The sequence below is a fragment of the Calliopsis andreniformis genome, unplaced genomic scaffold (genome assembly GCF_051401765.1).
Source record: "Calliopsis andreniformis isolate RMS-2024a unplaced genomic scaffold, iyCalAndr_principal scaffold0008, whole genome shotgun sequence".
Lineage (NCBI taxonomy): Eukaryota > Metazoa > Arthropoda > Insecta > Hymenoptera > Andrenidae > Calliopsis > Calliopsis andreniformis.
In genome coordinates this window covers 14,333,007-14,360,916 of record NW_027480426.1, presented here as the reverse complement: position 1 = coordinate 14,360,916, position 27,910 = coordinate 14,333,007, and positions in this window count along the sequence as shown.

Here is a 27,910-nt window from a genome sequence, read left to right as displayed (position 1 = left end):
AAGGCTGTTGTATTTATTTTGTATTTTACTCTTCTGGTGTTGACTTCTTAGGCCCTCACTATTCGATCTGGTTTAACAACGCCGTAGAGTGAAGCCTAGGTTGCCCGGAACGTAGAAATGACCATTACTTTCACACTGTTTGCAATTATTCATTTAATACGATGGAAATGCTGTTGTATTTATATCGTATTTTATGCTTCGGGCGTTGACTTCTTAGGCCCTAACATTTCGATCTGGTGGAGCAACGCCCGACAGTGAAGCCTAGGTTGCACGGAACGTAGATATGACCATAACCTTCACACAGGTTGCAATTATTCGTTTTATACGGTGTAAAGGCTGTTGTATTTATTTTGTATTTTATTCATCTGGTGTTGACTTCTTAGGACCTAACTATTCGATCTGGTGGAACAACGCCGTAGAGTGAAGCCTAGGTTGCCCGAACGTAGAAATGACCATTACTTTCACACTGTTTGCAATTATTCCTTTTATACGATGGAAAAGCTGTTGTCTTTATATCGTATTTTATGCTTCTGGCGTTGACTTCTAAGGACCTAACTATTCGATCTGGTGGAGCAACGCCCTAGAGTGAAGCCTAGGTGGCTCGGAATGTAGAAATGACCATAACTTTCACACTGATTGCAATTATTCTTTTTATACGATGGAAAAACTGTTGCATCTTCATCGTATTTTATGCTTCTGGCGTTGACTTCTTAGGACCTAACTATTCGATCTGGTGGAACAACGCCGTAGAGTGAAGCCTAGGTTGCCCGAACGTAGAAATGACCATTACTTTCACACTGGTTGCAATTATTCGTTTTATACGATGGAAAAACTGTTGCATCTTTATCGTATTTTGTGCTTCTGGCGTTGACTTCCTAGGCCGTAACTATTCGATCTGGTGGAGAACCGCCATGGAGTGAAGCCTGGGTTGCCCGGAACGTAGAAATAACCATAACTTTCACACTGGTTGCTATTATTCGTTTTATACGATGGAAAAACTGTTATATTTATATTGTATTTAAGCTTCTGGCGTTGACTTCTGAGGCCGTTGCTATTCGATGTGGTGGAAGAACGCCATAGAGTGAAACCTAGGTAGCCCGGCTCGTAGAAATGTCCATATCTTTCACACTGTTCGCAATTTTTTGTTTTATACGATGGAAAAACTGCTTTATTTATTTTGTATTTTATGCTTCGGGCGTTGACTTCTAAGGCCCTAACTATTCGATCTGGTGGAGCAACGCCCTAGAGTGCAGCCTAGATTGCCCGGAACGTTGAAATGACCATAGCTTTTACACTGGTAGCAATTATTCGTTTTATACGATGGAAAAGCTGTTGTATTTATATCGTATTTTATGCTTCTGGCGTTGACTTCTTAGGCCCTAACTATTCGATCTGGTGGAACAACGCCGTAGAGTGAAGCCTAGGTTGCCCGGAACGTAGAAATGACCATTACTTTCACACTGTTTGCAATTATTCGTTTTATACGATGGAAAAACTGTTGTATTTTTATTGCATTTTATGCGTCTGGCGTTCACTTCTTAGGCCCTAACTATTGGATCTGGTGGAACAACGCCCTAGGGTCAAGCCTAGGTTGCCCGGAACGTAGAAATGACCATAGCTTTTACACTCGTAGCAATTATTCGTTTTATACAATGGAAAAACCGTTCTAATTATTTTGTATTTTATGCTTCGGGCGTTGACTTCTAAGACCCTAACTATTCAATCTGTTGGAGCAACGCCCTGGAGTGAAACCTGGGTTGCCCGGAACGTAGAAATGACCACTACTATCACACTGGTTGCAAATTATTCCTGCTATACGATGGAAAAACTGTTGTATTTTTATTGCATTTTATGCTTCTGGCGTTCACTTCTTAGGCCCTAACTATTCGATCTGGTGGAACAACGGCCTAGGGTGAAGCCTACGTTGCCCGGAACGTAGAAATGACCACTACTATCACACTGTTTGCAATTATTCATTTAATACGATGGAAATGCTGTTGTATTTATATCGTATTTTATGCTTCGGGCGTTGACTTCTTAGGCGCTAACATTTCGATCTGGTGGTGCAACACCCGACAGTGAAGCCTAGGTTGCACGGAACGTAGATATGACCATAACCTTCACACTGGTTGCAATTATTTGTTTTATACGATGGAAAAGCTTTTGTATTTATATCGTATTTTATGCTTCTGCCGTTGACTTCTAAGGACCTAGCTATTCGGTCTGGTGGAGCAACGCCCTAGAGTGAAGCCTAGGTTGCTCGGAATGTAGAAATGACCATAACTTTCACACTGGTTGCAATTATTCGTTTTATACGATGGAAAAGCTGTTGCATCTTTATCGTATTTTGTGCTTCTGGCGTTGACTTCTTAGGCCGTAACTATTCGATCTGGTGGAGCACCGCCCTGGAGTGAAGCCTAGGTTGCCCGGAACGTAGAAATGACCACTACTATCACACTGGTTGCAAATTATTCCTGCTATACGATGGAAAAACTGTTGTATTTTTATTGCATTTTATGCTTCGGGCATTGACTTCTAAGGCCCTAGCTATTCAATCTGTTGGAGCAACGCCCTAGGGTGAAGCCTAGGTTGCCCGGAACGTAGAAATGACCATAACTTTCACACTGTTTGCAATTATTCCATTTATACGATGGAAAAGCTGTTGTATTTATATCGTATTTTATGGTTCTGGCGTTGACTTCTTAGGCCCTAGCTATTCGATCTAGTGGAACAACGCCGTATAGTGAAGCCTAGGTTGCCCGGAACGTAGAAATGACCATTACTTTCACAGTGTTTGCAATTAATCGTTTTATACGATGGAAAAACTGTTGTATTTTTATTGCATTTTATGCGTCTGGCGTTCACTTCTTATGCCCTAACTATTGGATCTGGTGGAACAACGCCCTAGGGTCAGGCCTAGGTTGCCCTGAACGTAGAAATGACCATAGCTTTTACACTCGTAGCAATTATTCGTTTTATACAATGGAAAAACCGTTCTATTTATTTTGTATTTTATGCTTCGGGCGTTAACTTCTAAGGCCCTAACTATTCAATCTGTTGGAGCAAAGCCCTAGGGTGAAGCGTAGGTTGCTCGGAAAGTAGAAATGACCATAAGTTTCATACTGGTTGCAATTATTCGTTTTATACGATGGAAAAACTGTTGTATTTATATTGTATTTTATGCTTCTGGCGTTGACTTCTCCGGCCCTAATTATTCGATCTGGTGGAACAACGCCGTAGAGTGAAGGCTAGGTTGCCCGAACGTAGAAATGACCATTACTTTCACACTGTTTGCAATTATTCCTTTTATACGATGGAAAAGCTATTGTATTTATATCGTATTTTATGCTTCTGGCGTTGACTTCTAAGGACCTAACTATTCGATCTGGTGGAGCAACGCCCTAGAGTGAAGCCTAGGTTGCTCGGATTGTAGAAATGACCATAACTTTCACACTGATTGCAATTATTCGTTTTATACAATTGAAAAACTATTGCATCTTCATCGTATTTTATGCTTCTGGCGTTGACTTCTTAGGCCGTAACTATTCGATCTGGTGGTGCAGCGCCCTGGAGTGAAACCTGGGTTGCCCGGAACGTAGAAATGACCACTGCTATCACGCTGGTTGCAAATTATTCCTGCTATACGATGGAAAAACTGTTGTATTTTTATTGCATTTTATGCTTCTGGCGTTCACTTCTTAGGCCCTAACTATTCGATTTGGTGGAACAACGGCCTAGGATGAAGCCTAGGTTGCCCGGATCGTAGAAATGACTATTACTTTCACACTGTTTGCAATTATTCCTTTTATTCGATGGAACAGCTGTTGTATTTATATCGTATTTTATGCTTCTGGCGCTGACTTCTAAGGTCCTAACAATTCGATCTGGTGGAGCAACGCCCTAGAGTGAAGCCTAGGTTGCTCGGAATGTAGAAATGACCATAAGTTGCATACCGGCTGCAATTATTCGTTTTATACGATGGAAAAGCTGTTGCATCTTTATCGTATTTTATGCTTCTGGCGTTGACTTCTTAGGCCGTAACTATCCGATCTGGTGGAGCAACGCCCGACAGTGAAGCCTAGGTTGCACGGAACGTAGATATGACCATAACCTTCACACAGGTTGCAATTATTCGTTTTATACGGTGTAAAGGCTGTTGTATTTATTTTGTATTTTATTCATCTGGTGTTGACTTCTTAGGACCTAACTATTCGATCTGGTGGAACAACGCCGTAGAGTGAAGCCTAGGTTGCCCGAACGTAGAAATGACCATTACTTTCACACTGTTTGCAATTATTCCTTTTATACGATGGAAAAGCTGTTGTCTTTATATCGTATTTTATGCTTCTGGCGTTGACTTCTAAGGACCTAACTATTCGATCTGGTGGAGCAACGCCCTAGAGTGAAGCCTAGGTGGCTCGGAATGTAGAAATGACCAGTACTTTCACACTGGCTGCAATTATTCTTTTTATACTATGGAAAGATTGTTGTATTTTTATTGTGTTTTTTGCTTCAGGGGGTTGACTTCTCAGGCGCTCACTATTCGATCTGGTGCAGCAACGCCCTGGAGTGAAGCCTAGGTTACACGGAACGTAGAAATGACCAGTACTTTCACACTGGATGCAATTATTCCTGTTATACGATGGAAGGACTGTTATATTTTTATTGTATTTTATGTTTCAGGCGTTGACTTCTAAGGTCCTAGCTTTTCGATCTCATGGAGCAACGTCCAGGAGTGAAGCGTATGTTGCCCGAAGCGTAGGAATGACAATTACTTTCACACTGGTTGCAATTATTCTTTTTATACGATAGAAAAACTGTTGTATTTTTATTATATTTTATGCTTCTGGCGCTGACGTCTAAGTCCCTAGCTATTCGATCTGGTGGAGCAACACCCTAGAGCGAAACCTAGGTTGCGCGGAACGTAGTAATGACTATTGCTTTCACACTGGTTGCAATTATTCCTGTTATACGATTGAAGGACTGTTGTATTTTTATAGTATTTTATGCTTCTGTCGTTGAGTTCTTAGGCCCTAGCTATTCGATCTGGTGGCACAACGCACTAGAGTGAAGCCTAGGTTGCACGGAACGTAGAAATGGCCATAACTTTCACACTGGTTGCATTTATTCGTTTTATACGATGGAAAAACTGTTCTATATATTTTGTATTTTATGCTTCGGGCGTCGACTACTAAGGCCCTAACTATTCGATGTTGTGGAGCAACGCCCTAGAGCGAAGCCTAGGTTGCCCGGAACGTAGAAATGACCATAGCTTTCACACTGGTTGCAATTAGTCGTTTTATGCGATGGAAAAGCTGTTGTATTTATATTGTATTTTATGCTTCAGGCGTTGACTTCTAAGGTCGTAGCTATTCGATGTGGTGGAGTAACACCCTAGAACGAAGCCTTGGTTGCACGGAACGTAGAAATGTCCATTACCTTCACACGGGTTGCAATTATTCCTGTTATACGATGGAAGGACTGTTGTATATTTATTGTATTTTATGGTTCTGGCGTTGACTTCTTAGGCCCTAGCTATTCGATCTCGTGGTGCAACGTCCAAGAGTGAAGCGTATGTTGCCCGAAACATAGAAATGTCCATTACTTTCACAGTGTTTCCAATTATTTTTTTTATACGATGGAAAAACTGTTGCATTTTTACTGTATCTTATGTGTCTGGAGTTGTTTTCTTAGGCCCTAGCTATTCGACCTGCTGGTGCAACGCCCTAGTGCGAATCCTTGGTTGCACGGAACGTAGAAATGCCCATTACTTTCACACTGGTTGCAATTATTCCTGTTATACGATGGAACAACTGTTGTATTTTTATTATATTTCATGCTTCTGGCGCTGACGTCTAAGTCCCTAGCTATTCGATCTGGTGCAGCAACGCCCTAGTGTGACGCCTAGGTGGCTCGGAATGTAGAAATGACCATAACTTTCACACTGATTGCAATTATTCTTTTTATACGATGGAAAAACTGTTGCATCTTCATCGTATTTTATACTTCTGGCGTTGAATTCTAAGTCCCTAACTATTCGATCTGGTGGAGCAACGCCCTAGAGTCAAGCCTAGGTTGCCGGAATGTAGAAATGACCATCACTTTCACACTGGTTGCAATTATTCGCTTAATATGATGGAAAAACTGTTGTATTTATATTGTATTTTATACTTCTGGCGTTGACTTCTTAGGCCCTAACTATGCGATCTGGTCGAGCAACGCCCTAGAGTGAAGCCTAGGTTACCCGGAACGTAGAAATGACCAGTACTTTCACACTGGCTGCAATTATTCCTGTTATACTATGGAAAGATTGTTGTATTTTTATTGTGTTTTTTGCTTCAGGGGGTTGACTTCTCAGGCGCTAACTATTCGATCTGGTGCAGCAACGCCCTAGAGTGAAGCCTAGGTTACACGGAACGTAGAAATGACCAGTACTTTCACACTGGATGCAATTATTCCTGTTTACGATGGAAAAACTGTTGTATTTTTATTGTATTTTATGATTCTGGCGTTGACTACTAAGTCCTTAGCTATTTGATCTGGTGGAACAACGCCCTAGAGTGAAGCCTGGGTTGTCCAGAACGTAGAAATGACCATACCTTTCACACTGTTTCCAAATATACATTATATACGATGAAAAGCTGCTGTATTTATATTGTATTTTATGCGTCTGGCGTTGACTTCTTAGGCCCTAACAGTTTGATCTGGTGGAGCACCACCCTAGAGTGAAGCCTAGGTTGCCCGGAACGTAGAAAAGACCATTACCTTCACACTGGGTGCATTCTTCCTGTTATACGATGGAAGGACTATTGTACTTTTATTGTATTTTATGCTTTGGGCGTTACTTCTAAGGCCCTAGCTATTCGGTTTGGTGGAGCAACGCCCTAGAGAGAAGCCTAGGGTGCCCGAAACGTAGAAATGGCCATAACCTTCACAATGTTTGCAATTATACATTTTATACGATGGAAAAACTGTTCCATTTGTATTGTATTTTATGCTTCTGACGTTAACTTCTTAGGCCCTAACTATTCGATCTGGTGGAACAACGCCCTAGAATGAAGCCTAGGTTGCCTGGAACGTAGAAATGACCATAACTTTCACACTGGTTGCATTTACTCGTTTTATACAATGGAAAAACTGTTCTATTTATTCTGTATTTTATGCTTTGGGCGTCGACTACTAAGGCCCTAACTATTCGATGTTGTGGAGCAACGTCCCAGAGTGAAGCCTAGGTTGCCCGGAACGTTGAAATGACCATAACTTTCACACTGGTTGCAATTATTCGTTTCATAAGATGGAAAAACTGTTGTATTTATATTGTATTTTATGCTTCTTGCGTTGACTTCGAAGGACGTAGCTATTCGATGTGTTGGAGCAACACCCTACAGTGAGGCCTATGTTACCCGGAACGCAGAAATGACCATCACTTTCACACTGGTTGCAATTATTCCTGTTTACGATGGAAAAACTGTTGTATTTTTATTGTATTTTATGATTCTGGCGTTGACTACTAAGTCCTTAGCTATTCGATCTGGTGGAGCAACGCCCTATAGTGAAGCCTAGGTTGCTCGGAACGTGGATATGACCATAACCTTCACACAGGTTGCAATTATTCATTTTATACGATGGAAAGACTGTAATATTTATTTTGTAGTTTATGCTTCTGGCGTTGACTTTTAAGGCCGTAACTCTTCGATCTGGTGGAGCAGCGCCTCAGAGTTAAGTCTTGGATGCCCGAAACGCCGAAATGATCATTAGTTTCACACTGGTTGCAGTGATCCATGCCATGCAATGGCAAAACTGTTGTATTTATTTTGTATTTGGTGCTTCTGGCGTTGACTTCTTAGTCCCTAACTATTCGAGCTGGTGGAGCAGCGCCATAGAGTGAAGCCTAGGGTGCCCGGAACGTAGAAATGAACATTACTTTCACACTGCTTGCAATTATTCGGTTTATACGATGAAAAAACTGTTGTATTTATTATGTACTTGGTGCTTCTGGCGTCGATTTCTTAGGCCCTAACTATTCCATCTGGTGGAGCAACGCCCTAGGGTGAAGCCTACATTGCCCGGAACGCTGAAATGACCATAACTTTCACACTGGTTGCAATTAATCGTTTTATAAGATGGAAAAACTGTTGTATTTATATTGTATTTTATGATTCTTGCGTTGACTTCGAAGGACGTAGCTATTCGATGTGTTGGAGCAACACCCTACAGTGAAGCCCATGTTACCCGGAACGTAGAAATGACCATCACTTTCACACTGGTTGCAATTATTCCTGTTTACGATGGAAAAACTGTTGTATTTTTATTGTGTTTTATGATTCTGGCGTTGACTTCTAAGTCCCCAACTATTCGATCTGGCGGAGCAATGCCCAAGAGTGAAGCCTAGGTTGCCCGAAACGTAGAAATGACCATTACTTTCACACTGGTTGCAATTATTCATGCTATACGATGGAAAAACGGTTTCATTTTTATCGTATTTTATGCTTCTGGCGTTAACTTTTTAGGCCCTAACTGGTCGATCTCGTGGAACAACGCCCTAGAGTGGAGCCTAGGTTGCCCGGAACGTAGAAATGACCATAACTTTCACACTGGTTGCAATTATTCGTCTTATACGATTGAAAAGCTGTTGTATTTATATTGTATTTTATGCTTCAGGCGTTGACTTCTAAGGTCGTAGCTATTCGATGTGGTGGAGAAACGCCCTAGAGTGGAGCCTAGGTTGCACGGAACGTAGAAATGACCATTACTTTCACACTGGTTGCAATTATTCTTTTTATACGATGGAAGAACTGTTGTATTTTTACTGTATCTTATGCGTCTGGAGTTGTTTTCTAAGGCCCTAGCTATTCGACCTGGTGGTGCAACGCCCAAGTTCGAATCCTAGGTTGCACGGAACGTAGAAGTGACCATTACTTTCACACTGGTTGCAATTATTCCTGTTATACGACGGAACAACTGTTGTATTTTTATTATATTTTATGCTTCTGAGGCTGACCTCTAAGTCCATGGCTATTCGATCTGGTGGAGCGACACCCTAGAGCGAGGCCTAGGTTGCCCGGAACGTAGAAATGACCATTACTTTCACACTGGTTGGAATTATTTCTGCTATACGATGGAAGGACTGTTGTATTTTTATAGTATTTTATGCTTCTGGCGTTGACTTCTTAGGCCCTAGCTATTCAATCTGGTGGCACAAAGCACTAGAGTGAAGCCTTGGTTGCACGGAACGTAGAAATGACCATAACTTTCACACTGGTTGCAATTATTCGTTTTATGCGATGGAAAAATTGTTGTATTTATATTGTATTTCATGCTTCTGGAGTTGACTTCTTAGGTCCTAACTACTCGATCTGGTGGAGCAACACCCTAGAGGGAAGCCTCGGCTGCCCGGAACGTTGAAATGACCATAACTTTCATACTGGTAGCAATTATTCGTTATATACAATGGAAAAACTGTTCTATTTATTTTGTATTTTATGCTTCTGGCGTTGACTTCTAAGGCCATAACTTTTCCATCTGGTGGAGCAACGCCATAGAGTGAAGCGTAGGTTGCCCGGAACGTAGAAATGACCATTATATTCACACTAGTTGCAATTATTCCTGTTATACGATGGAAACTGTTGTATTTTTATTGTATTTTATGCTTCTGGCGTTGAATCCTAAGTCCCTAGCTATTCGATCTGGTGGAGCAACGCCCTAGAGTCAAGCCTAGGTTGCCGGAATGTAGAAATGACCATCACTTTCACACTGGTTGCAATTATTCGCTTAATATGATGGAAAAACTGTTGTATTTATATTGTATTTTATACTTCTGGCGTTGACTTCTTAGGCCCTAACTATGCGATCTGGTCGAGCAACGCCCTAGAGTGAAGCCTAGGTTACCCGGAACGTAGAAATGACCAGTACTTTCACACTGGCTGCAATTATTCCTGTTATACTATGGAAAGATTGTTGTATTTTTATTGTGTTTTTTGCTTCAGGGGGTTGACTTCTCAGGCGCTAACTATTCGATCTGGTGCAGCAACGCCCTAGAGTGAAGCCTAGGTTACACGGAACGTAGAAATGACCAGTACTTTCACACTGGATGCAATTATTCCTGTTTACGATGGAAAAACTGTTGTATTTTTATTGTATTTTATGATTCTGGCGTTGACTACTAAGTCCTTAGCTATTTGATCTGGTGGAACAACGCCCTAGAGTGAAGCCTGGGTTGTCCAGAACGTAGAAATGACCATACCTTTCACACTGTTTCCAAATATACATTATATACGATGAAAAGCTGCTGTATTTATATTGTATTTTATGCGTCTGGCGTTGACTTCTTAGGCCCTAACAGTTTGATCTGGTGGAGCACCACCCTAGAGTGAAGCCTAGGTTGCCCGGAACGTAGAAAAGACCATTACCTTCACACTGGGTGCATTCTTCCTGTTATACGATGGAAGGACTGTTGTACTTTTATTGTATTTTATGCTTTGGGCGTTACTTCTAAGGCCCTAGCTATTCGGTTTGGTGGAGCAACGCCCTAGAGAGAAGCCTAGGGTGCCCGAAACGTAGAAATGGCCATAACCTTCACAATGTTTGCAATTATACATTTTATACGATGGAAAAACTGTTCCATTTGTATTGTATTTTATGCTTCTGACGTTAACTTCTTAGGCCCTAACTATTCGATCTGGTGGAACAACGCCCTAGAGTGAAGCCTAGGTTGCCTGGAACGTAGAAATGACCATAACTTTCACACTGGTTGCATTTACTCGTTTTATACAATGGAAAAACTGTTCTATTTATTCTGTATTTTATGCTTTGGGCGTCGACTACTAAGGCCCTAACTATTCGATGTTGTGGAGCAACGTCCCAGAGTGAAGCCTAGGTTGCCCGGAACGTTGAAATGACCATAACTTTCACACTGGTTGCAATTATTCGTTTCATAAGATGGAAAAACTGTTGTATTTATATTGTATTTTATGCTTCTTGCGTTGACTTCGAAGGACGTAGCTATTCGATGTGTTGGAGCAACACCCTACAGTGAGGCCTATGTTACCCGGAACGCAGAAATGACCATCACTTTCACACTGGTTGCAATTATTCCTGTTTACGATGGAAAAACTGTTGTATTTTTATTGTATTTTATGATTCTGGCGTTGACTACTAAGTCCTTAGCTATTCGATCTGGTGGAGCAACGCCCTATAGTGAAGCCTAGGTTGCTCGGAACGTGGATATGACCATAACCTTCACACAGGTTGCAATTATTCATTTTATACGATGGAAAGACTGTAATATTTATTTTGTAGTTTATGCTTCTGGCGTTGACTTTTAAGGCCGTAACTCTTCGATCTGGTGGAGCAGCGCCTCAGAGTTAAGTCTTGGATGCCCGAAACGCCGAAATGATCATTAGTTTCACACTGGTTGCAGTGATCCATGCCATGCAATGGCAAAACTGTTGTATTTATTTTGTATTTGGTGCTTCTGGCGTTGACTTCTTAGTCCCTAACTATTCGAGCTGGTGGAGCAGCGCCATAGAGTGAAGCCTAGGGTGCCCGGAACGTAGAAATGAACATTACTTTCACACTGCTTGCAATTATTCGTTTTATACGATGAAAAAACTGTTGTATTTATTATGTACTTGGTGCTTCTGGCGTCGATTTCTTAGGCCCTAACTATTCCATCTGGTGGAGCAACGCCCTAGGGTGAAGCCTACATTGCCCGGAACGCTGAAATGACCATAACTTTCACACTGGTTGCAATTAATCGTTTTATAAGATGGAAAAACTGTTGTATTTATATTGTATTTTATGATTCTTGCGTTGACTTCGAAGGACGTAGCTATTCGATGTGTTGGAGCAACACCCTACAGTGAAGCCCATGTTACCCGGAACGTAGAAATGACCATCACTTTCACACTGGTTGCAATTATTCCTGTTTACGATGGAAAAACTGTTGTATTTTTATTGTGTTTTATGATTCTGGCGTTGACTTCTAAGTCCCCAACCATTCGATCTGGCGGAGCAATGCCCAAGAGTGAAGCCTAGGTTGCCCGAAACGTAGAAATGACCATTACTTTCACACTGGTTGCAATTATTCATGCTATACGATGGAAAAACGGTTTCATTTTTATCGTATTTTATGCTTCTGGCGTTAACTTTTTAGGCCCTAACTGGTCGATCTCGTGGAACAACGCCCTAGAGTGGAGCCTAGGTTGCCCGGAACGTAGAAATGACCATAACTTTCACACTGGTTGCAATTATTCGTCTTATACGATTGAAAAGCTGTTGTATTTATATTGTATTTTATGCTTCAGGCGTTGACTTCTAAGGTCGTAGCTATTCGATGTGGTGGAGAAACGCCCTAGAGTGGAGCCTAGGTTGCACGGAACGTAGAAATGACCATTACTTTCACACTGGTTGCAATTATTCTTTTTATACGATGGAAGAACTGTTGTATTTTTACTGTATCTTATGCGTCTGGAGTTGTTTTCTAAGGCCCTAGCTATTCGACCTGGTGGTGCAACGCCCAAGTTCGAATCCTAGGTTGCACGGAACGTAGAAGTGACCATTACTTTCACACTGGTTGCAATTATTCCTGTTATACGACGGAACAACTGTTGTATTTTTATTATATTTTATGCTTCTGAGGCTGACCTCTAAGTCCATGGCTATTCGATCTGGTGGAGCGACACCCTAGAGCGAGGCCTAGGTTGCCCGGAACGTAGAAATGACCATTACTTTCACACTGGTTGGAATTATTCCTGCTATACGATGGAAGGACTGTTGTATTTTTATAGTATTTTATGCTTCTGGCGTTGACTTCTTAGGCCCTAGCTATTCAATCTGGTGGCACAAAGCACTAGAGTGAAGCCTTGGTTGCACGGAACGTAGAAATGACCATAACTTTCACACTGGTTGCAATTATTCGTTTTATGCGATGGAAAAATTGTTGTATTTATATTGTATTTCATGCTTCTGGAGTTGACTTCTTAGGTCCTAACTACTCGATCTGGTGGAGCAACACCCTAGAGGGAAGCCTCGGCTGCCCGGAACGTTGAAATGACCATAACTTTCATACTGGTAGCAATTATTCGTTATATACAATGGAAAAACTGTTCTATTTATTTTGTATTTTATGCTTCTGGCGTTGACTTCTAAGGCCATAACTTTTCCATCTGGTGGAGCAACGCCATAGAGTGAAGCGTAGGTTGCCCGGAACGTAGAAATGACCATTATATTCACACTAGTTGCAATTATTCCTGTTATACGATGGAAACTGTTGTATTTTTATTGTATTTTATGCTTCTGGCGTTGAATCCTAAGTCCCTAGCTATTCGATCTGGTGGAGCAACGCCCTATACTGAAGCCCAGGTTGCCCGGAACGTAGAAATGACCATTACATTCACACTGGTTGCAATTATTCCTGTTACACGATGGACAGCTGTTTTATGTTTATTATATTTTATGCTTCTGGCGCTGACCTCTAAGTCCCTAGGTATTCGATCAGGTGGAGCAACACCCTAGAGTGAAGTCTTGGTTGCCCGGAACGTAGAAATGACCATTACTTTCACACTGGTTGCAATTACTCATGCTATACGATGGAGAAACTGTTGTATTTTTACTGTATTTTATGTTTCAGGTGCTGACTTCTAAGGTCGTAGCTATTCGATCTCGTGGGGCAACGTCCAATAGTGAAGCGTATGTTGCCCGAAGCGTAGAAATGACCATTACTTTCAGACTGGTTGCAATTATTCTTCTTATACGAAGGAAAAACTGATTAGTTTTTATTGTATTTTATGCTTCTGGCGTTGAATTGTAAGTCCCTAACTATTCGATCTGGTGGAGCAACGCCCTAGTCTGAAGCCTAGGTTTCCCGGAACGTAGAAATGGCCATATCTTTCACACAGGTTGCAATTATTCCTGTTATGCGATGGAAAGACTGTTGTATTTTTATTTTATTTTATGCTTCTGGCGTTGACTTCTAAGTCCCTAGCTATTCGATCTCGTGGAGTAACGCCCTATAGTGAAGCCTAGGTCGCCCGGAACTTAGAAATGACCATTAATTTCACACTGGTTGCAATTATTCCTGTTATACAATGGAAAAACAGTTGCATTTTTCTTGTATTTTCTGCTTCTGGCGTTGACTTCTAAGGTCCTAGCTGTTCGATCTGGTGTGTCAACGTCCAAGAGTGAAGCGTATGTTTCCCGGAACGCAGAAATGACCATTAGTTTCACACTGCTTGCAATTATTCTTTTTATACGATGGAAAAACTGTTGTATTTATATTTTATTTTATGCTTCTGGCGTTGACTTCTTAGGCCCTAAATTTTCGATCTGGTGGTGCGACTCCCTAGAGTGAAGCCTAGGTTGGCCGGAACGTAGAATTGACCATTTCCCTCACTCTTGTTGCAATTATTCCTGTTATACGATGGAAAAACTATTGTATTTTTATTGTATTTTATGCTTCAGGCGTTGACTTCTAAGGCCCTAACTCTTCGATCTGGTGGAGCAATGCCTCAGAGTTAAGTCTAGGATGCCCGAAACGTATAAATGACCATATCTTTCACAATGGTTGCAATTACTCCTGTTATACGATGGAAAAACTGTTATATTTTTATTGTATTTTATGCTTCTGGCGTTGACTTCTTAGGGCCTAACTATTCAGTCTGGGGGAACAACGCCCTAGAGTGAAGCCTAGGTTGCCCGGAACGTAGAAATGACCGCCACTTTCAGAAGGTTTGCAATCATTGATTTCATACGATTGAAAAACTGCTGCATTTATATTGTATTTTATGCTTCTGGCGTTCACCTGTTAGGCCCTAAACATTCGATCTTGTAGAAGAACGACCTAGGGTGAAGCCTATGTTGCCCGGAACGTAGAAATGACCATAACATTCTCACTGGTTCCAATTATTCGTTTTATACGATGGAAAAGCTGTTGTATTTATATGGTATTTTATGCTTCTGGCGTTGACTTCTTAGGCCCTAACTATTCGATCTGGTGGAGCAATGCCTCTGATTTAAGACTAGGATTCCCGAAACGCCGAAATGATCATTACTTTGACACTGGTGGCAATTATTTATGGTATACAATTGAAAAACTGTTCTATTTATAGTGTATTTTATGCTTCTTGCGTTGTCTTCTAAGGCCGTAGCTATTCGACGTGGTCGAGCAACGCCCTAGAGTGAAGCCTAGGTTGCCTGGAACGTAGAAATGACAATTACATTCACACTGGTTGCTATTATTCCTGTTATATCATTGAAAAGCTGTTCCATGTATTTTGTATTCGGTGCTTCTGGCGTTGATTTCATAGGCCCTAACTATTGGATCTCGTGGACCAACGCCCTAGAGTGAACCCTAGGCTGCCCGGAACGTAGAAATGACCATATCTTTCACACTGGTTGCTATTATTCCTGGTATACGATGGAAAAGCTGTTGTATTTATATTGTATTTTACACTTCTGGCGTTGACTTCTAAGGCGCTAACTATTCGATCTGGTGGAGCAACGCCCTAGAGTGAAGCCTAGGTTGCCCGGAACGTAGAAATGACCATCACTTTCAAACTGGTTTCAATTATTCCTGTTGTACGATGGAAAAACGATTGTATTTTTATTGCATTCTATGCTTCGGGCGTTGACTTCTAAGGCCCTGACTCCTCAATCTGTTGGAGCAACGCCCTAGGGTGAAGCATAGGTTGCCCGGAAAGTAGAAATGACCATATCTTTCAAACTGGTTGCAATTATTCCTGTTATACGATGGAAAAACTGTTGTATATATATTGTAATTTATGCTTCTGGCGTTGACTTCCTAGGCCCTAACGATTCGATCTGGTGGACCAACGCCCTAGAGTGAACCCTAGGTTGCCCGGAACGTAGAAATGAACATATCTTTCACACTGGTTGCTGTTATTCCTGTTATACGATGGAAAAGCTGTTGTATTTATATTGTATTTTATGCTTCTGGCGTTGACTTCTAAGGCCCTAGCTATTCGACCTAGTGGAGCAACGCCCTACAGTGAAGCCTAGGTTGCCCGGATCGTAGAAATGAACATTACCTTCGCGCTTGTTGCAATTATTCCTGTTATACGATGAAAAAACTGTTGTATTTTTATCGTATTTTATAATTCAGGCGTTGACTTCTAAGGCCGTAGCTATTCGATGTGGTGGAACAACGCCATAGAGTGAAGCCTAGGTTACCCGGAACGTAGAAATGACCACATCTTTCAAACTGTTTGCAATTATTCCTGCTGTACGATGGAAAAACTGTTGTATTTACATTGTAATTTATGCTTCTGGCGTTGACTTCCTAGGCCCTAACGATTCGATCTCGCTGAGCAACGTCCAAGAGTGAAGCCTATGTTGCCCGGAACGTAGAAATTACCATAACTTTCACACTGATAGCAATTATTCGTTTTATACAATGGAAAAACTGTTCTATTTATGTTGTATTTCATGCTTCGGGCGTTGACTTCTAAGGACCTAACTATTCGATCTGGTGGAGCAACGCCCTAGAGTGAACCCTAGGTTGCTCGGAATGTAGAAATGACCATAACTTTCACACTGGTTGCAATTATTCGTTTTATACGATGCAAACGCTGTTGTATTTATATCGTATTTTATGCTTCTGGCGTTTACTTCTAAGGACCTAACTATTCGATCTGGTGGAGCAACGCCCTAGAGTGGATCCTAGGTTGCTCGGAACGTAGAAGTGACCATAACTTTCACACTGGTTGCAATTATTCGTTTTATACGATGGAAACGCTGTTGTATTTATATTGTATTTTATGCTTCTGGCGTTGACTTCTAAGGCGCTAGCTGTTCGATCTGGTGGAGCAACGCCCTAGAGTGAAGCCTAGGTTGCCCGGAACGTAGAATTGGCCATCACTTTCAAGCTGGTCGCAATTATTCCTGTTATATGATGGAAACACTGTTGTATTTTTTTTGCATTTTATGGTTCGGGCGTAGAGTTCTAAGGCCCTAACTATTCAATCTGTTGGAGCAACGCCCTAGGGTGAAGCCTAGGTTGCTAGGAAAGTAGAAATGACCATAATTTTCATACTTGTTGCAATTATTCGTTTTATACGATGGAAAAGCTGTTGTATTTATGTTGTATTTTATGCTTCTGGCGTTGACTTCTAAGGCACTAACTATTCGATATGGTGGAGCAACGCCCTAGAGTGAAGCCTAGGTTGCCCGGAACGTAGAATTGGCCATCACTTTCCAAATTGGTTGCAATTATTCCTGTTATATTATGGAAACACTGTTGTATTTTTTTTTGCATTTTATGGTTCGGGCGTTGACTTCTAAGGCCCTAACTATTCCATCTGTTGGAGCAAGGCCCTATGGTGAAGCCTAGGTTGCTCGGAAAGTAGAAATGACCATAAGTTTCATACTGGTTGCAATTATTCGTTTTATACGATGGAAAAGCTGTTGTATTTATATTGTATTTTATGCTTCTGGCGTTGACTTCTAAGGCACTAACTATTCGATATGGTGGAGCAACGCCCTAGAGTGAAGCCTAGGTTGCCCGGAACGTAGAATTGGCCATCACCTTCCAAATTGGTTGCAATTATTCCTGTTATATGATGGAAACACTGTTTTATTTTTTTTGCACTTTATGGTTCGGGCGTTGACTTCTAAGGCCCTAACTATTCAATCTGTTGGAGCAAGGCCCTAGGGTGAAGCCTAGGTTGCTCGGAAAGTAGAAATGACCATAAGTTTCATACTGGTTGCAATTATTCGTTTTATACGACGGAAAAACTGTTGTATTTATACTGTATTTTATGCCTCTGGCGTTGACTTCTAAGGCACTATCTATTCGATCTGGTGGAGCAACGCCCTAGATAGAAGCCTAGTTTGCCCGGAACGTAGAATTGGCCATCACCTTCAAACTGGTTGCAATTATTCGTTTTATACGATGGAAACACTGTTGTATTTTTATTGCATTTTATGCTTCGGGCGTTGTCTTCTAAGGCCCTAACTATTCAATCTGTTGGAGCAACGCCCTAGGGTGAAGCCTAGGTTGCTCGGAAAGTAGAAATGACCATCAGTTTCATACTGGTTGCAATTATTCGTTTTATACGATGGAAAAACTGTTGTAGTTACATTGTGTTTTATGCTTCTGGCGTTGACTTCTAAGGCACTAACTATTCGATCTGGTGGTGCAGCGCCCTAGAGTGAAGCCTAGGTTGCTCGGAACGTAGAACTGGCCATCACTTTCAAACTGGTCGCAATTATTCCTGTTATATGAGGGAAACACTGTTGTATTTTTTTTGCATTTTATGGTTCGGGCGTTGACTTCTAAGGCCCTAACTATTCAATCTGTTGGAGCAAGGCACTAGGGTGAAGCCTAGGTTGCTCGGAAAGTAGAAATGACCATAAGTTTCATACTGGTTGCAATTATTCGTTTTATACGATGGAAAAACTGTTGTATTTATATTTTATTTTATGCTTCTGGCGTTGACTTCTAAGGCACTATCTATTCGATCTGGTGGAGCAACGCCCTAGATAGAAGCCTAGTTTGCCCGGAAAGGACAAATGACCATCACCTTCAAACTGGATGCAATTACTCCTGTTATATGATGGAAACACAGTTGTATTTTTTTTGCATTTTATGGTTCGGGCGTTGGCTTCTAAGGCCCTAACTATTCAATCTGTTGGAGCAACGCCCTAGGGTGAAGCATAGGTTGCTCGGAAAGTGGAAATGTCCATAAGTTTCATACTGGTTGCAATTATTCGTTTTATACGTTGGAAAAACTGTTGTATTTATATTGTATTTTATGCTTCTGGCGCTCACTTCTTAGGCCCTAACTATTCGATCTGGTGGAGCAACGCCCTAGGGTGAAGCCTAGGTTGCCCGGAACGTAGAAATGACCATAACTTTTACACTGGTAGCAATTATTCGTTTTATACAATGGAAAAACTGTTCTATTTATTTTGTATTTTATGCTTCGGGCGTTGACATCTGAGGCCCTAACTGTTTGATCTGGTGCAGCAACGCCCTAGAGTGAAGCCTATGTTGCTCGGAGTTTAGAAATGACCATAACTTTCACACTGGTTGCAATTACTCGTGTTATCCGATGGAAAAACTGTTGCATCTTTATTGCATCTTATGCTTCTGGCGTTGACTTCTAAGGCCCTAACTGTTCGATCTGGTGGAGCAACGCCCTAGAGTGAAGCCTATGTTGCTCGGAGTTTAGAAATGACCATAACTTTCACACTGGTTGCAATTACTCGTGTTATCCGATGGAAAAACTGTTGCATCTTTATTGCATCTTATGCTTCTGGCGTTGACTTCTAAGGCCCTAACTATTCGATCTGGTGGAGCAACGCCCTAGGGTGAAGCCTAGGTTTCCCGGTACGTCGGAATGACCATTACTTTCACACTAGTTGCAATAATTCCTGTTACACGATGGAAAAACTCTTGTATTTTTATTGTATTTTATGCTTCTGGCGTTGAGTTCTGAGGTCGTAGCTATTCGATGTGGCGGAAGAACGCCATAGAGTGAAGCCTAGGTTGCCCGGAACGTAGAAATGACCATAACTTTCACACTGGCTACTATTCTTCGTTTTATACGATGGAAAAACTGTTATATTTATATTGTATTTTATGCTTCTGGCGTTGATTTCTTAGGCCCAAACTATTCGATCAGGTGGAGCAACGCCCTAGAGTGAAGCCTATGTTGCTCGGAATTTAGAAATGACCATAACTTTCACACTGGTTGCAATTACTCGTGTTATCCGATGGAAAATCTGTTATACTTATATTGCATTTTATGCTTCTGGCGTTGACTTCTTAGGCCCTAAATATTCGATCTGGTGGAACACCGCCCTAGAGTGAAGCCTAGGTTGCCCGGAACGTAGGAATGACCATAACTTTCACACTGGCTGCTATTCTTCGTTTTATACGTTGGAAAAACTGTTGCATTTATATTGTATTTTATGCTTCTGGCGTTGACTTCTTAGGCCCTAACATTTCGATCTGGTGGAGCAACGACCTACAGTGGAGCCTAGGTTGCCCGGAACGTAGATATGACCATAACCTTCACACAGGTTGCAATTATTCGTTTTATACGGTGTAAAGGCTGTTGTATTTATTTTGTATTTTATTCTTCTGGTGTTGACTTCTTAGGCCCTAACTATTCGATCTGGTGGAACAGCGTCGTAGAGTGAAGCCTAGGTTGCCCGGTACGTCGGAATGACCATTACTTTCACACTAGTTGCAATAATTCCTGTTATACGATGGAAAAACTGTTGTATTTTTATTGTATTCTATGCTTCTTGCGTTCACTTCTTTGGCCCTAACTATTCAGTCTGTTGGAGCAACGCCCTAGGGTGAAGCCTAGGTTGCTCGGACGTAGAAATGACCATAACTTTCACACTGGTTGCAATAATTCGTTTTATACGATGGAAAAACTGTTGTATTTATATCGTATTTTATGCTTCTGGCGTTGACTTCTTAGGCCCTAAATATTCGATCTGGTGGAACACCGCCCTAGAGTGAAGCCTAGGTTGCCCGGAACGTAGAAATGATCATAACTTTCACACTGGTAGCAATTACGCGTTTTATACGATGGAAAAACTGTTGCATCTTTATTGCATCTTATGCTTCTGGCGTTGACTTCTAAGGCCCTAACTGTTCGATCTGGTGGAGCAACGTCCTAGAGTGAAGCCTAGGTTTCCCGGTACGTCGGAATGACCATTACTTTCACACTAGTTGCAATAATTCCTGTTACACGATGGAAAAACTGTTGTATTTTTATTGTATTTTATGCTTCTGGCGTTGACTTCTTAGGCCCTAACTATTCGATCTGGTGGATCAGCGCCGTAGAGTGAAGCCTAGGTTGCCCGGAACGTAGAAGTGACCATCACTTTCACACTGTTTGCAATTATTCCTTTTATACGATGGAAATGCTGTTGTATATATATCGTATTTTATGCTTCTGGCGTTGACTTCTAAGGCCCTAGCTATTCGATCTAGTGGAGCAACGGCCTAGAGTGAAGCCTAGGTTGCCTGATAAGGAGAAATGACCATCACTTTCAAACTGGATGCAATTATTCCTGTTATATGATGGAAACACAGTTGTATTTTTTTTGCATTTTATGGTTCGGGCGTTGTCTTCTAAGGCCCTAACTATTCAATCTGTTGGATCAACGACCTAGGGTGAAGCCTAGGTTGCTCGGAAAGTGTAAATGTTCATAAGTTTCACACTGGTTGCAATTATTCGTTTTATACGATGGAAAAACTGTTGCATCTTCATCGTATTTTATGCTTCTGGCGTTGACTTCTTAGGCCGTAACTATTCGATCTGGTGGAACACCGCCCTAGAGTGAAGCCTATGTTGCCCGGAACGTAGAAATGACCATAACTTTCACACTGGTAGCAATTACTCGTTTTATACGATGGAAAAACTGTTGTGTTTATATTGTATTTTATGCTTCTGGCGTTGACTTCTAAGGCACTAACTATTCGATCTGGTGGAGCAACGCCCTAGAGTGAAGCCTAGGTTGCCCGGAACGTAGAAATGACCATCACTTTCAAACTGGTTGCAATTATTCCTGTTATCGGATGGAAAGACTGTTGTATTTTTATTGTATTTTATGCTTCAGGCGTTGACTTCTGAGGCCGTAACTAGTCGATGTGGTGGAACAACGCCATAGAGTGAAGCCTGGCTTGCCCGGAACGTAGAAATGACCATAACTTTCATACTGGTTGCTATCATTCGTTGTATACGATGGAAAAACTGTTATATTTATATTGTATTTTATGCTTCTGGCGTTGACTTCTTAGGCCCCAACTGTTCGATCTGGTGGAACAACTCCCTAGAGTGAAGCCTAGGTTGCCCGGAACGTAGAATTGGCCATCACTTTCAAACTGGTTGCAATTATTCGTTTTAAACGATGGAAAAACAGTTGTGTTTATGTTGTATTTTATGCTTCCGGCGTTGACTTCTAAGGCACTAACTATTCGATCTGTTGGAGCAACGCCCTAGAGTGAAGCCTAGGTTGCCCGGAACGTAGAAATGACCATAACTTTCACACTGGATGCTATTATTCGTTCTATACGATGGAAATACTGTTATATTTATTATGTATCTTATGCTTCTGGCGTTGACTTCTTAGGCCCTAACAATTCGATCTGGTCGAACAACGCCCTAGAGTGAAGCCTAGGTTGCCTGGAACGTAGAAATGACCATCACTTTCAAACTGGTTGCAATTAATCCTTTTATACGATGGAAAAACTGTTGTATTTTTATTGCATTTTATGCTTCCGTCGTTGACTTCTAAGGCCCTATCTATTCAGTCTGTTGGAGCAACGCCCTAGGGTGAAGCCTAGGTTGCCCGGAAAGTAGAAATGACGTCAACTTTCATACTGGTTGCAATTATTCGTTTTATACGATATAAAAACTGTTGTATTTATATTGTATTTTATGCTTCTGGCGTTGACTTCTAAGGCACTAAATATTCGATCTGGTGGAGCAACGCCCTAGAGTGAAGCCTAAGTTGCCCGGAACGTAGTTATTGCCATCACATTCAGACTGGTTGCAAATACTCCTGTTATATGATGGAAAAGCTGTTGTATTTTTATTGCATTATATGCTTCGGGCATTAACTTCTAAGGCCCTATCTATTCAATCTGTAAGAGCAACGCCCTAGGGTGTAGCCTAGGTTGCCCGTAAAGTAGAAATGACCATAGCTTTCATACTGGTTGCAATTATTTGTTTTGTATGATGGAAAAACTGTTGTATTTATATTGTATTTTATGCTTCTGGCGTTCGCTTCATAGGCCCTAACTATTCGATCTGGTGGAACACCGCCCTAGAGTGAAGCCTAGGTTGCCCGGAACGTAGAAATGATCATAACTTTCACACTGGTAGCAATTACGCGTTTTATACGATGGAAAAACTGTTGTATTTATTTTGTATTTTATGCTTCGGGCGTTGACTTCTAGGTCCCTAGATGTTCGATCTACTGGAGCAACGCCCTAGAGTGAAGCCTAGGTTGCCCGGTACGTAGAAATGACCATCACCTCCATACTGGTAGCAATTATTCGTTTTATACGATGGAAAAACTGTTGTGTTTATATTGTATTTTATGCTTCTGGCGTTGACTTCTAAGGCATTAACTATTCGATCTGTTGGAGCAACGCCCTAGAGTGAAGCCGAGGTTTCCCGGAAAGGCGAAATGACCATCACTTTCAAACTGGTTGCAATTATTCCTGTTATAGGATGAAAAGACGGTTGTATTTTTATTGTATTTTATACTTCAGGCGTTGACTTCTGAGGCCGTAGCTATTCGATGTGGTGGAAGAACGCCATAGAGTGAAGCCTAGATTGCCCGGAACGTAGAAATGACCATAAGTTTCATACTGGTTGCAATTATTCGTTCTATACGATGGAAAAGCTGTTGTATTTATACCGTATTTTATGCTTCTGGCGTTGACTTCTTATGCCCTAACTATTCGATCTGGTGGAACAACGGCCTAGGGTGAAGCCTAGGTTGCACGGAACGTAGAAATGACCATCACTTTCAAACTGGTTGCAATTAATCCTTTTATACGATGGAAAAACTGTTGCATTTTTATTGCATTTTATGCGTCGGGCGATGACTTCTAAGGCACTAACTATTCAATCTGTTGGAGCAACGCCCTAGGGTGAATCCTAGGATGCCCGGAACTTAGAAATGACCATAACTTTTACACTGATTGCTATTATTCGTTTTATACGATGGAAAAACTGTTGTATTTTTATTGCATTTTATGCTTCCGGCGTTGACTTCTAAGGCCCTAACTATTCAATCTGTTGGAGCAACGCCCTACAGTGGAGCCTAGGTTGCCCGGAACGTAGGTATCACCATAACCTTCACACAGGTTGCAATTATTCGTTTTATACGGTGTAAAGGCTGTTGCATTTATTTTGTATTTTATTCTTCTGGTGTTGACTTCTTAGGCCCTAACTATTCGATCTGGTGGAACAGCGTCGTAGAGTGAAGCCTAGGTTGCCCGGAATGTAGAAATGACCATTACTTTCACACTGTTTGCAATTATTCCTTTTATACGATGGAAAAGCTGTTGTATTTATATCGTATTTTATGCTTCTGGCGTTGACTTATAAGGCCCTAGCTATTCGATCTAGTGGAGCAACCCCGTAGAGTGAAGCCTAGGTTGCCCGGAAAGGAGAAATGACCATCACTTTCAAACTGGATGCAATTATTCCTGTTATATGATGGAAACACAGTTGTATTTTTTTTGCATTTTATGGTTCGGGCGTTGTCTTCTAAGGCCTTAACTATTCAATCTGTTGGAGCAACGCCCTACGGTGAAGCCTAGGTTGCTCGGAAAGTGGAAATGTCCATAAGTTTCATACTGTATGCAATTATTCCTTTTATACGTTGGAAAAGCTGTTGTATTTATATCGTATTTTATGCTTCTGGCGTTGACTTCTTAGGCCGTGACTATTCGGCCTGGTGGAGCAGCGCCCTAGAGTGAAGCCTATGTTGCTCGGAATGTAGAAATGACCATAACTTTCACACTGGTTTTAATTATTCGTTTTATACGATGGAAACGCTGTTGTATTTATATTGTATTTTATGCCTCTGGCGTTGACTTCTAAGGCCGTGGCTATTAGATGTGGTGGAGCAACGCCCTACAGTGACGCTTAGGGTGCTCGGAACGTAGAAATGACCATTACTTTCACACTGCTTGCAATTATTCGTTTTATACGATGAAAAAGCTGTTGTATTTTTTTTGCATTTTATGGTTCGGGCGTTGACTTCTAAGGCCCTAACTATTCAATCTGTTGGAGCAACGCCCTAGAGTGAAGCCTATGTTGCTCGGAATTTAGAAATGACCATAACTTTCACACTGGTTGCAATTACTCGTGTTATCCGATGGAAAAACTGTTGCATCTTTATTGCATCTTATGCTTCTGGCGTTGACTTCTAAGGCCCTAACTGTTCGATCTGGTGGAGCAACGTCCTAGAGTGAAGCCTAGGTTTCCCGGTACGTCGGAATGACCATTACTTTCACACTAGTTGCAATAATTCCTGTTATACGATGGAAAATCTGTTGTATTTTTATTGTATTTTATGCTTCTGGCGTTGACTTCTTAGGCCCTAACTATTCGATCTGGTGGATCAGCGCCGTAGAGTGAAGCCTAGGTTGCCCGGAACGTAGAAGTGACCATCACTTTCACACTGTTTGCAATTATTCCTTTTATACGATGGAAATGCTGTTGTATATATATCGTATTTTATGCTTCTGGCGTTGACTTCTAAGGCGCTAGCTATTCGATCTAGTGGAGCAACGGCCTAGAGTGAAGCCTAGGTTGCCTGATAAGGAGAAATGACCATCACTTTCAAACTGGATGCAATTATTCCTGTTATATGATGGAAACACAGTTGTATTTTTTTTGCATTTTATGGTTCGGGCGTTGTCTTCTAAGGCCCTAACTATTCAATCTGTTGGAGCAACGCCCTAGGGTGAAGCCTAGGTTGCTCGGAAAGTGTAAATGTTCATAAGTTTCATACTGGTTGCAATTATTCGTTTTATACGTTGGAAAAACTGTTATATTTATATTGTATTTTATGCTTCTGACGTTCACTTCTTAGGCACCAACCATTCGATCTGGTGGAACAACACCGTAGAGTGAAGCCTAGGTTGACCGGAACGTAGAAATGACCATTACTTTCACACTGTATGCAATTATTCCCTTTATACGATGGAAAAGCTGTTGTATTTATATCGTATTTTATGCTTCTGGCGTTTACTTCAAATGACCTAACTATTCGATCTGGTGGAGCAACGCCCTAGAGTGAAGCCTAGGTTGCTCGGAATGTAGAAATGACCATAACTTTCACACTGGTTGCAATTATTCGTTTTATACGATGGAAACGCTGTTGTATTTATATTGTATTTTATGCCTCTGGCGTTGACTTCAAAGGCCGTAGCTATTAGATGTGGAGGAGCAACGCCCTAGAGTGACGCCTAGGGTGCTCGGAACGTAGAAATGACCATTACGTTCACACTGGTTGCAATTATTCGTTTTATACGATGGAAAAACTGTTGTATTTATATTGTATTTTATGCTTCTGGCGTTGACTTCTAAGGCCCTAGCTATTCGATCTAATGGAGCAACTCCCTAGAGTGAAGCCTAGGTGGCCCGGAACGTAGAAATGACCATCACTTTCAAACTGGTTGCAATTAATCCTGTTATACGATGGAAAAACTGTTGTATTATTATTGCATTATATGCTTCGGGCATTTATTTCTAAGGCCCTAACTATTCAATCGGTTGGAGCAACGCCCTAGGGTGAAGCCTAGGTTGCCCGGAAAGTAGAAATGACCATAAGTTTCATACTGGTTGCACTTACCCGTTTTATACGATGGAAAAACTGTTGTATTTATATAGTATTTTATGCTTCTGTCGTTGACTTCTAAGGCCCTAGCTATTCGATCTAGTGGAGCAACGCCCTAGAGTGAAGCCTAGGTTGCCCGGAAAGGAGAAATGACCATCACTTTCAAACAGGTTGCAATTAATCCTGTTATACGATGGAAAAACTGTTGTATTTTTATTGCATTTTATGCTTCTGGCGTTCCCTTCTTAGGCCCTAACAATTCGATCTGGTGGAACAACGGCCTAGGGTGAAGCCTAGGTTGCCCGGAACGTAGAAATGACCATAAGTTTCACACTGGTTGCAATTATTCGTTTTATACGATGGAAAAACTGTTGCATCTTCATCGTATTTTATGCTTCTGGCGTTGACTTCTTAGGCCGTAACTATTCGATCTGGTGGAGTAACGCCCTGGAGCGACACCTAGGTTGCCCGGAACGTAGAAATGACCTCTACTGTCACACTGGTTGCAAACTATTCCTGCTATACGATGGAAAAACTGTTGTATTTTTATTGCATTTTATGCTTCCGGCGTTGACTTCTAAGGCCCTAACTATTCAGTCTGTTGGAGCAACGCCCTACAGTGGAGCCTAGGTTGCCCGGAACGTAGGTATCACCATAACCTTCACACAGGTTGCAATTATTCGTTTTATACGGTGTAAAGGCTGTTGTATTTATTTTGTATTTTATTCTTCTGGTGTTGACTTCTTAGGCCCTAACTATTCGATCTGGTGGAACAGCGTCGTAGAGTGAAGCCTAGGTTGCCCGGAATGTAGAAATGACCATTACTTTCACACTGTTTGCAATTATTCCTTTTATACGATGGAAAAGCTGTTGTATTTATATCGTATTTTATGCTTCTGGCGTTGACTTATAAGGCCCTAGCTATTCGATCTAGTGGAGCAACCCCGTAGAGTGAAGCCTAGGTTGCCCGGAAAGGAGAAATGACCATCACTTTCAAACTGGATGCAATTATTCCTGTTATATGATGGAAACACAGTTGTATTTTTTTTGCATTTTATGGTTCGGGCGTTGTCTTCTAAGGCCCTAACTATTCAATCTGTTGGAGCAACGCCCTACGGTGAAGCCTAGGTTGCTCGGAAAGTGGAAATGTCCATAAGTTTCATACTGTATGCAATTATTCCTTTTATACGTTGGAAAAGCTGTTGGATTTATATCGTATTTTATGCTTCTGGCGTTTACTTCAAATGACCTAACTATTCGATCTGGTGGAGCAACGCCCTAGAGTGAAGCCTAGGTTGCTCGGAATGTAGAAATGACCATAACTTTCACACTGGTTGCAATTATTCGTTTTATACGATGGAAACGCTGTTGTATTTATATTGTATTTTATGCCTCTGGCGTTGACTTCTAAGGCCGTAGCTATTAGATGTGGAGGAGCAACGCCCTAGAGTGACGCCTAGGGTGCTCGGAACATAGAAATGACCATTACTTTCACACTGGTTGCAATTATTCGTTTTATACGATGGAAAAGCTGTTGTATTTATATCGTATTTTATGCTTCTGG